Source organism: Arachis ipaensis, chromosome B08 (genome assembly GCF_000816755.2).
Source record: "Arachis ipaensis cultivar K30076 chromosome B08, Araip1.1, whole genome shotgun sequence".
NCBI classification, from domain to species: domain Eukaryota; kingdom Viridiplantae; phylum Streptophyta; class Magnoliopsida; order Fabales; family Fabaceae; genus Arachis; species Arachis ipaensis.
Window position 1 is genome coordinate 70,963,445 of NC_029792.2, and position 13,084 is coordinate 70,976,528.

The following is a 13,084-nucleotide window of genomic DNA, read 5'->3' on the forward strand; positions in this document are numbered from 1 at the left end:
CACTAACGTTGGCAATTACTCATCGTTAGAAGCGTTAGAAGCCACGTTAACCTAGTTAACGTGGCCTCTAACGTTAAAGGGGGAAGAGGAGCCAACGTTAGTGACACTCAACATTGTCACTAACGTTGGCCTATGGTGCAAAGTACCACGTTAACTCCCACGTTAACTTGGTTAACGTGGGAACTAACGTAAGGAATGAAGAGTTGTCGCCAATGTTAGTGACACTCAACATTGTCACTAACGTTGAAGCAACCACACAACCCCCAAGTGTCACGTTAACTTCCACGTTAACTTGGTTAACGTGGAAGCTAACAATGAGGAATGAAGGATGAGCCAACGTTAGTGACACTCAACATTGTCACTAACGTTGGGATGGCTAAAGATGGCCACGTTAGAAGCCACGTTAACCTAGTTAACGTGGACTCTAACGTGAGACCTAAGGGCACATTGGAACGTTAGTGACAATGTTGAATGTCACTAACGTTCTCGAAGGATGGCAAGGGCCATGTTAGAAGCCACGTTAACCTAGTTAACGTGAGCTTTAACGTGAAGCAAGAAGGGGCACACTGGAACGTTAGTGACAATGTTGAGTGTCACTAACGTTCTCAAAGGTTAACAAGGCAACGTTAAAAGCCATGTTAACCTAGTTAACGTGGGTTTTAACGTGAGGCAAAGGGGTGCATTGGAACGTTAGTGACAATGTTAAGCGTCACTAACGTTCTCGAACTTATACTATTAACCCTCTCAATACTTGGTTTGGGAAATGCATGTGGTATAATCAGTGACCATACTTCATCTCTTCTCATGAGCAATTGACCAAGGAATTGGCTATTGATCAAGATTTGAGAGATTGAGTTGCAAGAAATTGTGATTCAATCACTTAAGATTGCCAAGGAGATCAATGAGTGCATTGATTGAGGAAGAGATGAAAATGAACTTGATCCGGAGAATTGCAATATCTCCTAAGCCCAATGAACTCCCCATCTCTGATTTTACCCATTCTCTTTAATTTCTGCCATTTACTTTTATGAGCAAATCCCCCATTCTCATTTACAATTCTGCAATTTATTTTCAGTCATTTACTTCCAGACCTTTAATTCTAGCATTTACTTTTCTGTTATTTACATTCCCGCCATTTTATTTTCTGCAACTCTCAACCCAAATTCTGGATTCGCTCAACTAGAACATTCTTCTAATTAAAGTTGCTTGATCATTCAATCCCTGTGGGATTCGACCTCACTCTATTGTGAGTTTTTACTTGACGACAAATTCGGTACACTTGTCGAAGGGAGATTTGTTGAGAGACAAGTTTTCCGTGCATCAGTTACCAAGTGATGAAGCACTCCTACGAACTTATTCATCCAAGCAGATCCTTGGTACAGGAGCACCACAGACACATCTCTCAAGTTTCAAACCCTTGGTGCCTAGCCTTATTCTTTATTAACTTTTCTTTCTTTTTTAACTCTTATTGTTCTTTTTCCCTTTTTCTTATTAGGATCTTGTTATTTAGCTAGTCTCATGGGGTGTGTTTCAAGCATATGATTTAGGACAGATAGTTGTCTTCCCACCCTTGTTGGTGAATCAACTTAGCTAACTTATGACCACATCACACACTAAGGAACTTACTCCACAATATGAACTCCACTCTGGTCTTTGATAACAAACATTCTCTTTTTATTTAATTCAAAAGGAGACAAGCAACATAATAAGCAGGATGGAATTGAAAATAGGCAACTTGACTAGTAATCATAGACCTAGGCAAAAAAAACTTAAAGACAGAATTGAAAATTTCTAAACTACCATGGACATGTTCTATTTCATACATGATTTTCCTTATTTAAAGCTTGAAAAAGATGGAACAGATAGGGAACTTCACCACCTTTTACTCATGGGATTGCCCATGCTCTTCCTCTTGCTTGTCCTCTTTGTGTTTCTCTTGAGTGCTTGTACTCCCACTTCCCTTGCCTTTTCCAATCAACTTCTTCCAAAAACCAGCATCTTCCATCTTCTTTTTTAGTGTTTCCTTCTACTGTTTCACCTTTCTTTCTTCTTGTTCTATAAAATCTTTTTGGACCTCATCATATGTAGGGATGGCATAGTGTAGATTATGCATATGACTAGACATGTAGTTCAACTTGGCTTGAGTGTTTATGTTGAACTCCTCCCTATGTAGTTGCCGTCGTTCATTAAGTACACTGAACTCATTGAATGCCTTCGTCTGAGCTAGCTGGCGTTGGTTGAGTTCTTGAAGGCGCTTATCTTGACGCTCTTGCCTTTCAGACACTTGATTGGTGGCTTGAGTGAGCTGAGAATAATGTTCCATTTGCTGTTTCTGCCACTCCCCTTGTTGATTCATCCAATTAGAAAGGAGTTCTTCTTGACGATCCATCCTTTGAGCTTGAACATGCAGTTGTTGTTCTTGTCCCTCCATATAACTCCTTGCTAGTTCCTCAATGGCTCCATGAATGTGATTCAGGTTTATGTTGGTTGGGTCATAATATTCTCTTTGTTGGTGTTCTTCCTGATGAGATTCTTCTTGGGTGTCTCCTTATTTTGGTTTTCACTTTCCTATTTGAGGTCTTCTTTGTTGTTGGGCGGGCGTAGTATAGATTAGACGCTGAAGTGTAACTAGCCTCCCAGGGTTCACCCAGTCTAGATTGCTATCCTCGAAGACTACCTAGGCCTTTGTACACAATCTGAGAATGGTGCTGGGGTACCAAAGCCTGACACCTGAATCAACCTTCTCAGCTGACTCTTGAATCCCCTCAGCTATGAGTTCATGCACATTGATTTCTCCACCCTGTACTAGGCAATGTACCATAGTCGCTCGATTAATATTGACCTCTGAATTATTTGCAGCTGGGAGGATAGACCTCCTCACGAGTTCAAACCATCCCTTGGCTTTCGGGCTAAGGTCTCCCCTCTTGATGAACCGGGGTCTCTTATCCGCATACCTTTCCCAGTCAGCTCCTATGACACATATGTCAATCACTATTTCTTCGAGTTCATCATTGTCAGGGCTCTTACTTATCCTTGCATGATAACTAAGCTCATCAAAATGTGGTGATTTCAGCTGAAGAGTTCTTGTTATAGCATTTAGGCTGAAGTCCACCTCTCTTCTTGTTACGTAATTTTTGAAGGTTGGGGCCTTGGTTTTGTCTTCTCTAACCACATTTGCATAGAACTCTTTGATGAGGTTTGCATTGATCTTTCCCTCTAGGTTCATGAGCCTTTGCCACCCTCTTTGTTCAATTTTCTCTTGAATCTGTAGGCATTCATCCTCGTTGATTTGGAATGTTAACTCAGGCAGTATCTTTTTGAGCTTTATCCGCTCAAATTCCTGTTCATGGAATGCAGTTTTGAATCTCCTTTCATCGAAAGGGATGCTCTCCACCGGTTCTTTCCGTTTTTGCCTCTTGGAGCTTGATGATGCCATAAGTAGGAGTTGATGTGTGAAGGTGGTGGAAGGTATGGATAGGCGAGGGAATTCGGTTGGGTTAAGATTTGGTGCAATGAAGGGGAAGAGTGTTTGGTTTCAAGACTGAGAATTGTGGGGAGTGAAATTGGAATGTTAAGGGTGTACTTAGTGTGAACCACTTATATAGGGAAGTGGTGTGTGGATGAAAGGTGTGGATTGATGGGGTTGGTGTATGATGAACGGATGGGGTTCTGCAGGGGATGAGCACAAGGATCATCATCTTTATGAGGGAGATTGGTTCGGTCTTCAAGGGTCTCATTCTTTCAATGTTGCATGGCACATTTCCTAATGCATTTCCCCTTGAGACACGTGTGTACTTTCTCTTCATGAAGTGGCTGAACCCTCCTTATTCAATTGTCCACTCAATTTTCCTACAAAACAAGAAAAAGTGTAATTATTAATTGTGTGGATAGTGATGGCAAAATAAAAATGGGAACAACTACCACTTTTTTTAGTTTTTTTTTGTTTATAACTAACTAAGTGCCATTCAATAGAGCAAACCAACTGACTAACTCAACATCCATGGGTGCAACATTGGCAACACCAAACTTAGTTTGGTGCCGTGTGGTGTAAAAGATTTGTTCAAGACCCCTAAGAGTGACATGATATGGGTTACATTGATGTTCTCTTAGTGTGCCTTGAACACCAAACTTGTTCTTCACTATATGTTGTACAGAAGGATTCATTCAAGTCCATGTCAAGTTGATTTGAAATCCCTGAACCTTGCATTATTAACTACTTTTAAAAGCATGTAAAACATGGGTTACCTCCCATGAAGCGCTTCTTTAGCGTCACTAGCTTGACGTTTTGCCTTTGTCATGGCGGTTGGTAATGCTTCAGATCTTCCCCTTTTGCAATAGACCTATATCCATTGGCTTCATCAAGGATCTCTACATGTTCTAGAGAGAGAACTCTGTTAATGGTAAAGACCTTAGGTAGCTGAGATGGGATGGTAGGGAGATCGGGGGGAATAGCTGGGAAGTAAGCTGAGATTACTTTATCCCCTGGAGAGAAGTCCTCTGTAGGGATCTTCTTGTTCCTCCGCCCCCTTGGTGCCTTCTTCTTTGTCCCTTTTGATGTTGCCTTGCTCTTTGTGACCTCTTCTTCTAAGGGAATTTTATTGCTGGTCTCATATGACTCTGGTGGTTTAGGTTCCTCCTTATTTTCCTTGAGCTGTGACAGCTGCTGATTGCCTTGTTCTTCAACCAAGTGGTTTCCCAGAGGTGTTGGTTGTGTTTCAGTGCTTGCCTCCTCCCTCAGTATCTCATTATGATCTGTTTCTTGTGAGAGTTTGAAGACATTGAAGCTGAGTTGTTCATCATGGATCCTCAAAATTAGCTCCCCTCGCTCCACATCTATGAGTGCTCTGGCTGTAGCTAAGAACGGTCTTTCCAATATAATTGGGTGAGTGTGACTTTCTTCCATGTCCAAGATGACAAAGTCTGTGGGAAGGAAGTATTTTCCCACCTTCACCAGCACATTTTCAACCACTCCTACTGCTTGTTTTTGAGTTTTGTCAGCCAGCTTGATAACTACATCTGTGGGTATTATCTCATTTATCTGTAGCCTTTTCATAAGGGATAAAGGCATTAAGTTGATGCTTGCTCCCAAATCGTAGAGTGCTTTATCAAACATTGTTTCTCCTATGGCACAGGGGATGTGAAAACTCCCTGGGTCCTTCCTTTTTATAGGCAACTCTGGTTGAATGAGAGCACTGCACTCTTTATTCATCACTATTGTTTGTCCTCCCTTGAGTGAGCTTTTCCTGGTCAGCAACTCCTTCATATACTTAATATATGAGGGCATTTGTTGGAGGGCCTTGATGAATGGTATGTTTACATGGAGGGATGCAAACAGGTCAAGAAACCTTGAGTATATTCTCTTCTCTACAGCACCATTAAGTAATTGGGGAAACGGTGCATAGAGTTTCAGCAGCTCCTTCTGTGTCAGCTCTTTTTGTAAAATTTTGGGTTCTTGGTGATCTTTTTCCTGTTTCTCTGCTGATGTCTCTCCAAGTTGTTCTAATGGCTTGTTTTGCTTTTCCTCAGTATTCTTATTACTTATAGTAACCATCTTGCAATCTTCCCATCTGACTTTCTTTGCTTCTCCTCTTGGATTTTTCTCTGTGTCACTTGGGAAGCTATCAGTAGGTTTGGGAATCTTTTCAGATAAGTATCCCGTTGAAATTCCAGCCTCTTGATGGTGTCCCCTTGGTTCTTGATACTAGCTCGCACCTCCTCTTTGAATACCTTATTATCTTGAATCTCTTTGCATATGCCTTCAAGCAGAGTCTCAATTTTGGATAATCTTTCTTCATATGATGGTGAGTTGAAAGTGGATGGGTGAGTTGGGTCATTTTGGTTTTGGTATGGATGTGGAGAGGTGTTGTTAGGGTGGAGCTGATATGATCTCTGTGTGAAATATTGGTGAGCTGCATGGTTGTTGGGGTTGTGACGTCTCTAATCTTGGCTTTGATCTTGTTGATTTCCCCATCCAAAGTTTGGGTGATTCCTCCAACCAGGGTTGTACATTTTGGAGTAAGGATCATGGGTCTACCTGGGTGAGTTTCCAATGTAGTTGGCTTGTTCTTGCTCCTCCTCTGCCTCAGTATTCACTCCCTCTTGGGTTGCTGATGAGGTGGTGATTGTTGCCACTTGGTTCCACTCCATCTTCTTGGTGAGTTCAGCCAGCTGCTTGGTAATAAGCTTGTTTTGGGCCAGCAGTGCATCCACATTGTTTAGTTCCATCACTCCTCTAGTGTTGCCTCTTTCAGAAGCATAGAAGTAGTCATTCTCCGCTACAGTCTCAATGACATCTATGGCTTCTTCAATGGTCTTCTTCTTATTCAGAGATCCCCCAGATGAATGGTCTACTGCCTTCTTTGATTCATAAGAGAGGCCTTCATAGAAAATGTGTAGTTGCACCCATTCATTGAACATATCTGGTGGACACCTTCTTGTCAGGTCCTTAAACCTCTCCCGTGCTTCATATAGAGTCTCACCATCCTGCTGCCTGAATGTTTGCACCTTAGCTCTCAGCCTGTTGATCCGTTGAGGAGGATAGAATCTTGCCAAGAATTTGTTTACCACATCTTCTCAGGTTAGTAAACTCTCCTTTGGGAAGGATTCCAGCCATTTAGATGCCTTGTCCTTAAGTGAGAAAGGGAACAGAAGTAGTTTATATGTGTCAGGATGAACACCATTGGACTTCACAGTATCGCATATCCTCAGGAAGGTGGTTAGATGTTGATTGGGGTCTTCTTGGACGCCTCCTCCGAATGAACAGTTGTTCTGAACAAGGGTGATGAGCTGTGGCTTTAGTTCAAAGTTGTTGGCATGTATGGTTGTCCTTTGGATGCTGCTTCCACAGTTTCCTGGGTTTGGGTTGATGTAAGAACCCAGAACTCTTCTCTCTTGTCCAGCCTGATGCACTGGACCTTCTCTGCCATGGTTGTGAGCCTCTTCTTCATGATGGTTCTCCATGTTCTCCTCCATGTCTGGTTCAAAGTACTCTTCCTCTTCCTCAGCACCCACTACTCTCTTTTCTCTTGCTTCCCTCCTTAATCTAAGGAAGGTCCTCTCTGGTTCAGAATCAAAGGAAGTTGAAGCCCCGCTTCTTCTCCCTGTCATACAACCAACAAGGAACAAGAAAGGAAATAGATGCAGAAAGTAGTTTCTACAGAAATGCTGTTAGTGTGAGTGATGCAATATATCAAACAGTTAGTGGGTTAGTGGACTGAATTGTAAACAACTGATGACAAGTCATCTTAGCCTAGTTTCACTAGTCTTTTTCCTTTGTTTTCATTTAGTTTTATGCACTTTCTTAAGCCATAAGTAAGCCAATTTGGTTGAATTTCATGTTTCCTTTGATTCAATTAACCAGGGATAAATTGATGCATTTTCATGAGTTTTTGTGCCATAATTGCTCATGTGACAAGAAGAAGAACAACTCTCATGATTATGGCATAGCTTTGATACAATTGTTGATTGATGATAGGTGGAATAAAGCTTGGAAGAAGGTTGCAAGAATGGGCTTGAAAAGAGGGATCAATGTTTGAGCTGATGTTTGCCTCAAACGTTAACTCAAACGTGAGAAGCAGCTGAAGAACACCCCTGGATGTCGCCAACGTTTGCGCCAACGTTTGCCTTAAACGTTGAGGCAAACGTTGGCTGAAGAAGAAACAGGGAAAGGAGCCAACGTTTGCGCCAACGTTTGCCTCAAACGTGAGGTCAAACGTTGGCGCCAAAAAGAAGAGAAATAGCACTCCTGGGCACAGCAACGTTTGAGCCAACATTTGCCTCAAACGTGAGGTCAAACGTTGGCTACATTTTGCGCCAACGTTTGCCTCAAACGTTGGGCCAAACGTTGGCCAAAAAGGGAGCCTGGGAAGACCCACGTTTGAGCTCACGTGTGACCTCAAACGTTGGCTCAAACGTGGATGACAGCAAATGGGCTATCTGCATAATGCCTCATACAAGGGACGTTTGAGTCAACGTTTGCCTCAAACGTTGACTCAAACGTGAATGGTTCATGGCCCGGTTCACAAATGGATTTCTTCCCAACACCAAGAACAATCAACGGAGGCTATTATCAACCCAATTCCATCAAGACTAAAGGCCCAATTCAAGGCTTAATGATCATTTTAAGAAAGTGTATAAATAGTTTAGGATTTGAAGTTTTAAGAGGGCTTTACTTTTTAGAGTTTTCTTTAAGAATTTTCATAGCATTCAGAGTAGAGAGCTTTTGGGTTTTGAGCTGTTTGGAGATTCTGAGTCTTGGGGAAGGAGAATTGAATTCTCTTCCTCTTAGTTTTCTTGTTTTTCAATTTCATCTACACTTGTCTTGAGTCTTGGGTGTTGAAGAATTGAGGAAATTCTGTCTCAATTTCACCTTGAGATCTCTCTGTTTTTCTTACTGCAGCTTCTGGAAAATTGAACTTGAATTTACATTTCTACATTGCTCTCTTCTTTAATTTGGCATTTGCTCTCTAAATTTGGATCTAAGAAGGCATTGAGATCTAGACTTAGTTATCTAGTCTCTTGGGTCCTGAGATCTATTGGTTTCCATTTTAATTTCCTTGTTTAATTACTACACCAAGTTTATTTTCCTTTTAGTTTTGAGATCCGGTTCAACTAATTACATCAACTACTCTTCATTCTGTTAAGTTTTGCTTTTCCCTGTTTAATTCCTGCAGATCCAATTCCCATTCCCCTTTTATTTTTCAAGTCATTTATATTTCTTGCACTTTAAGTTTCTGCAATTTACATTACTTGCACTTTAAGATTCAGCTCTTTTTCTTTTTGTTCCCTTTAATTTCCTGCAAATCACCCACTCCCCTTTACATTCTATGCAATTTAATTCCTGTCAACACAATTTCACACAATCAACACTTGTTTTCTTGACTAATTCAACCACTAAACTAAAGTTGCTCAATCCTTCAATCCTTGTGGGATCGACCTCACTCCCGTGAGTTTTATTACTTGATGCGACCCGGTACACTTGCCGGTGAGTTTTGTGTCGGATCGTTTTCCGCACATCAACAACTAAGAAAATGGGTAGGGGGAAGGGAAGAGAATAACTGATCAGAAAATAAATTACTCAAATGAACTTAAATCAAACAAAAGAAAAAAATGCTCAATCTAGTTATCCTCCAATTTAATCATTGTTGATACAAAAGCAATCCCCGGCAACGGCGCCATAAACTTGATAGCCCGAAAACTTGTCTCTCAACAATTTTTCTTCGGCAAGTATACCGAATTGTCGTCAAGTAAAAACTCACAATAGAGTGAGGTCGAATCCCACAGGGATTGATTGGTCAAGAAACTTTTAATTAGAGGAATGTTCTAGTTGAGCGAAGAAGAATTTGGTTTGAGAGTTGCAGGAAATTAAATGGCGGGAAAGTAAATAGCAGAAAATGTAAATGCTGGAAGTAAAGAACTGAAAGTAAATGACGGAAAGTAAATTGCAGAATTGTAAATGGGAATGGGGAAGATGCTCATGAAAGTAAATTGCAGAAATTAAAGAGAATGGGTAAGATCAGAAATGGGGATTCATTGGGCTTAAGAGATGTTGCATTCTCCGGAACAAGTTCATTTTCATCTCTTCCTCAATTAATGCATTCATTGATCACCTTGGCAATCTTAAGTGATCGAATTCCAATTCCTTGGCAATTCAATCTCTCAAATCTTGATCAATAGCCAATTTCTTGGTCAATTACTCATGAGAAGAGAAGAAGTATGGTCACTGATTATACCACATGCATTCCCAAATCAAGTGTTGGTAGGATTATAGTCACCATACCCAACCAAACCCAATTTGGTCCAACATGAGAAAGCATTTCTAGCATGATCTCTTCATTCCTCTTCCAAGGTTCAGAAGAGATCCAAGTATGAATAGCTTCTTTTCCAAGATAACTACCCAATTGGATGAAGATTGAAAGCTTTTTAGTAAAATCAAGAGAAAAGATAGAAGAAGAGTAATGAAAACTAGTATTGATCCATCAAATTACAACAGAGCTCCCTAACCCAATGAAAGGGGTTTAGTTGTTCATAGCTCTAGAAATGGAAAACAAAGATGGAAAATACATTATGAAAAGTAAACTAGAAGTGCAGAGAAAGTAAAATATTACAGAGAATAGTTCTCAAAATTCCTCACTCCCCGAAGCTGCTTTCTAATTCAAAACTACCCCTATATATATTACTCTTCTGATCTTCTAGTTGATTCTTCAAGTCTTGGATATGGGCCTTTGGATCTTGAGTTTGAAGCAGTTATCTTCCGCAGTGGGCTTAGCTTTACTTGTAGAGAGAAAGTGTGAAGTAGGCAGGGTCTTTAGCTCAGGACGTTAGTGGCGTTAACGTTAAGTGAGAGTGTGGGTTCGAGAACGTTAGTGACAATCACCTTTTTCACTAACGTTCCTCACCCAGGGATGATCCACGTTAACTTCAACGTTAGTGGCATCAACGTGACCACTAACATTGCCTCTTGATCCTTCGCACACGTTATTGGAACTCACCTTTTTCAATAACGTTGAGAGTCCTCCCTCCTCCCTACGTTAGAGTTCACGTTAACTTAGTTAACGTGGCTCTTAACGTAGGCTTGCCAATTCTTCGAGAACGTTAGTGACACTTACCTTTATCACTAACGTTCCAAGGTGCCTCTACTTCCCACGTTAGAGTCCACGTTAACTATGTTAACGTGGCTTCTAACGTGGTAATGATAGCCATCTCCAATGTTAGTGACAAAGGTGAGTGTCACTAACGTTGGCTCATCATCCTATCCTCAACGTTAGCTTCCACGTTAACTAAGTTAACGTGGGAGTTAACGTGGCTCATAGTGGCTCATTGTGGCTCATTCCAACGCTAGTGACAAAGGTAAGTGTCACTAACATTGGTGATCACTTGCTTTCTCTACGTTAGCTTCCACGTTAACTAAGTTAACGTGGCTCATTGTAGCTTGGCCAACATTAGTGACAAAGGTGAATGTCACTAACGTTGGCTTCTCTTTTGCTTCCCAACGTTAGAGTCCACGTTAACTGAGTTAACGTGATCAGTTAACGTGGCTCTTAACGTGGCCACTTATGAGCTTGGTCCAACGTTAGTGACAAAGGTGAGTGTCACTAACGTTGGCCTTATTTCTTTCTTCCACGTTAGAGTTCATTTTAACTTAGTTAACGTGACTCTTAACATGGGCTATGATGGCTTTCGAGGACGTTATTGGCGATTACTTTTCTCATTAACGTTGCAAGCTAGCTCCCATTCCACGTTGGTGGTCACGTTAGTTAGACTAACGTGGCTGCCAACGTGGCTCTTTCTTGCTTCTTTTGTCCTGAAATCAAGCAATACAGTGCATCAAAGTTCTAATCCACATCATTAGACATGCATCATCCAATTTGTCATCTACTTTATGCAAAATTCTCATGAAATCATGTAAAGTGCTCAATGTATGCTTAAATCAAGATGTAAGTGAAATTCTACCCAAAACTTGCTTATTTCCTAAGAAAATGCATGAAACTACCCTAAAACAGTAAAGAAAAGGTCAGTGAAACTGGCCAAAATACCCTAGCATCAGCTTCTCCTCTAACTCCTCCTGGTGAACTTCAACTATGGTTTTGTCAATGATGTCACACTGGAAGATAGAATGACCTTCTGGAGGGTGCTTCATAACTCCATTCAGATTGAAACTTACTAATCAGCCATCTATTTCAAAAGAGCATGTTTCTGAAAAAGCATCCAATTTGAACTTTGATATCTTCAGGAAAGGTCTTCCAAGTAGGATTGATGACGGCTTCTCTGAGTCATTTTGGGGCATCTCCAGAATATAAAAATCAGTAGGGAATATGAGTCCCTTAATGCCCACTAATACATCTTCAGCAACTCCAACCACTGTAATAATGCTTTTATCTGCTAACACAAAACGAGCTGCCGACCTTTTTAAGGGAGGGAGCCTCAAAATATCATATATAGACAAAGGCATTATACTCACACATGCTCCTAAATCACACATGCAGTCAGAAATTATCACACCACCAATAGTACAATTAACCATATAAGGACCTGGGTCACTACATTTTTCAGGTAAGTCACCCATTAAAGCAGATATGGAACTACCTAAAGGAATAGTTTCTAATTCATTAATTTTGTCTTTATGTATACATAAATCTTTTAGAAACTTTGCATATTTAGGTACCTGTTGAATAACATCAAATAGAGGAACAGTTACCTCAACCTTTTTGAATATCTCTACCATTTTTGGATCAGGTTCTAGCTGCTTCCTGGGCTTCCTTGCAAGTTGTGAAAATGGAATAGGAGTGGTGTCTTCTGCAGTGTCCGCGCCTTTTGATGCTTCCTCCTATAGTTGAACTTCTTCTTTTTCAACTATCTCCTGTATGTCTTCTTCCTCTTCAACATCTTCTATTTCCACTACCTCTTCAGCTGAGGTGTGTTCTGGTGGGCTTGGCTCCTCCTGGTTCCTCTCCTGTAGTGTGGTTCCGGACCTTAGGGTGATGGCATTAATGCCACCCTTTGGATTGGGTAATGGTTGAGAGGAAATTCCACTGGAGTTCAAAGGCTGGTTATTGGAGTTATTCATTGATCCAATCTGTGAGACAAGAGCTTGTAAAGTAGCGTTTAGACCATTTAGAGTGGCATTAATATTATTTTCCATGGTCTGTTGTCTCCGATCAATGGATTGTAGTAAATCATTATTAGAAGATGAGGAAGGATAAGTAATTTGAGAGGTCTGCTGTTGGGTATTCTGTGGTCCTTGGGATTGTCTCAGGTGAGGTGCTCTGTAAGGCTGGTTCTGGTTCTGTTGCCTGTTGTTGTTATTATTCCACCTCTGATTTCTCTGATTGTCTCTGCCTCCTCTGTTGTTGTTGTTGTCCCTCCAATTCTGGTTAGAATTGTCCTGCCATCCATGGTTGTAATTGGCACCTTGATTGTACCCTTGGTTGGGGCGGTCATAGAAGTTATGAGTGGCTGCCACGGTGTTGCCTTCCTACTGGAGCTGCGGACATTCATCAGTATAGTGGCTATAATCAGCATAGATTCTGCAAACTCTCTGTGGGACTAACTGTTGGCCTTGCTGTGGTGGAGAAGGTTGAGCTTG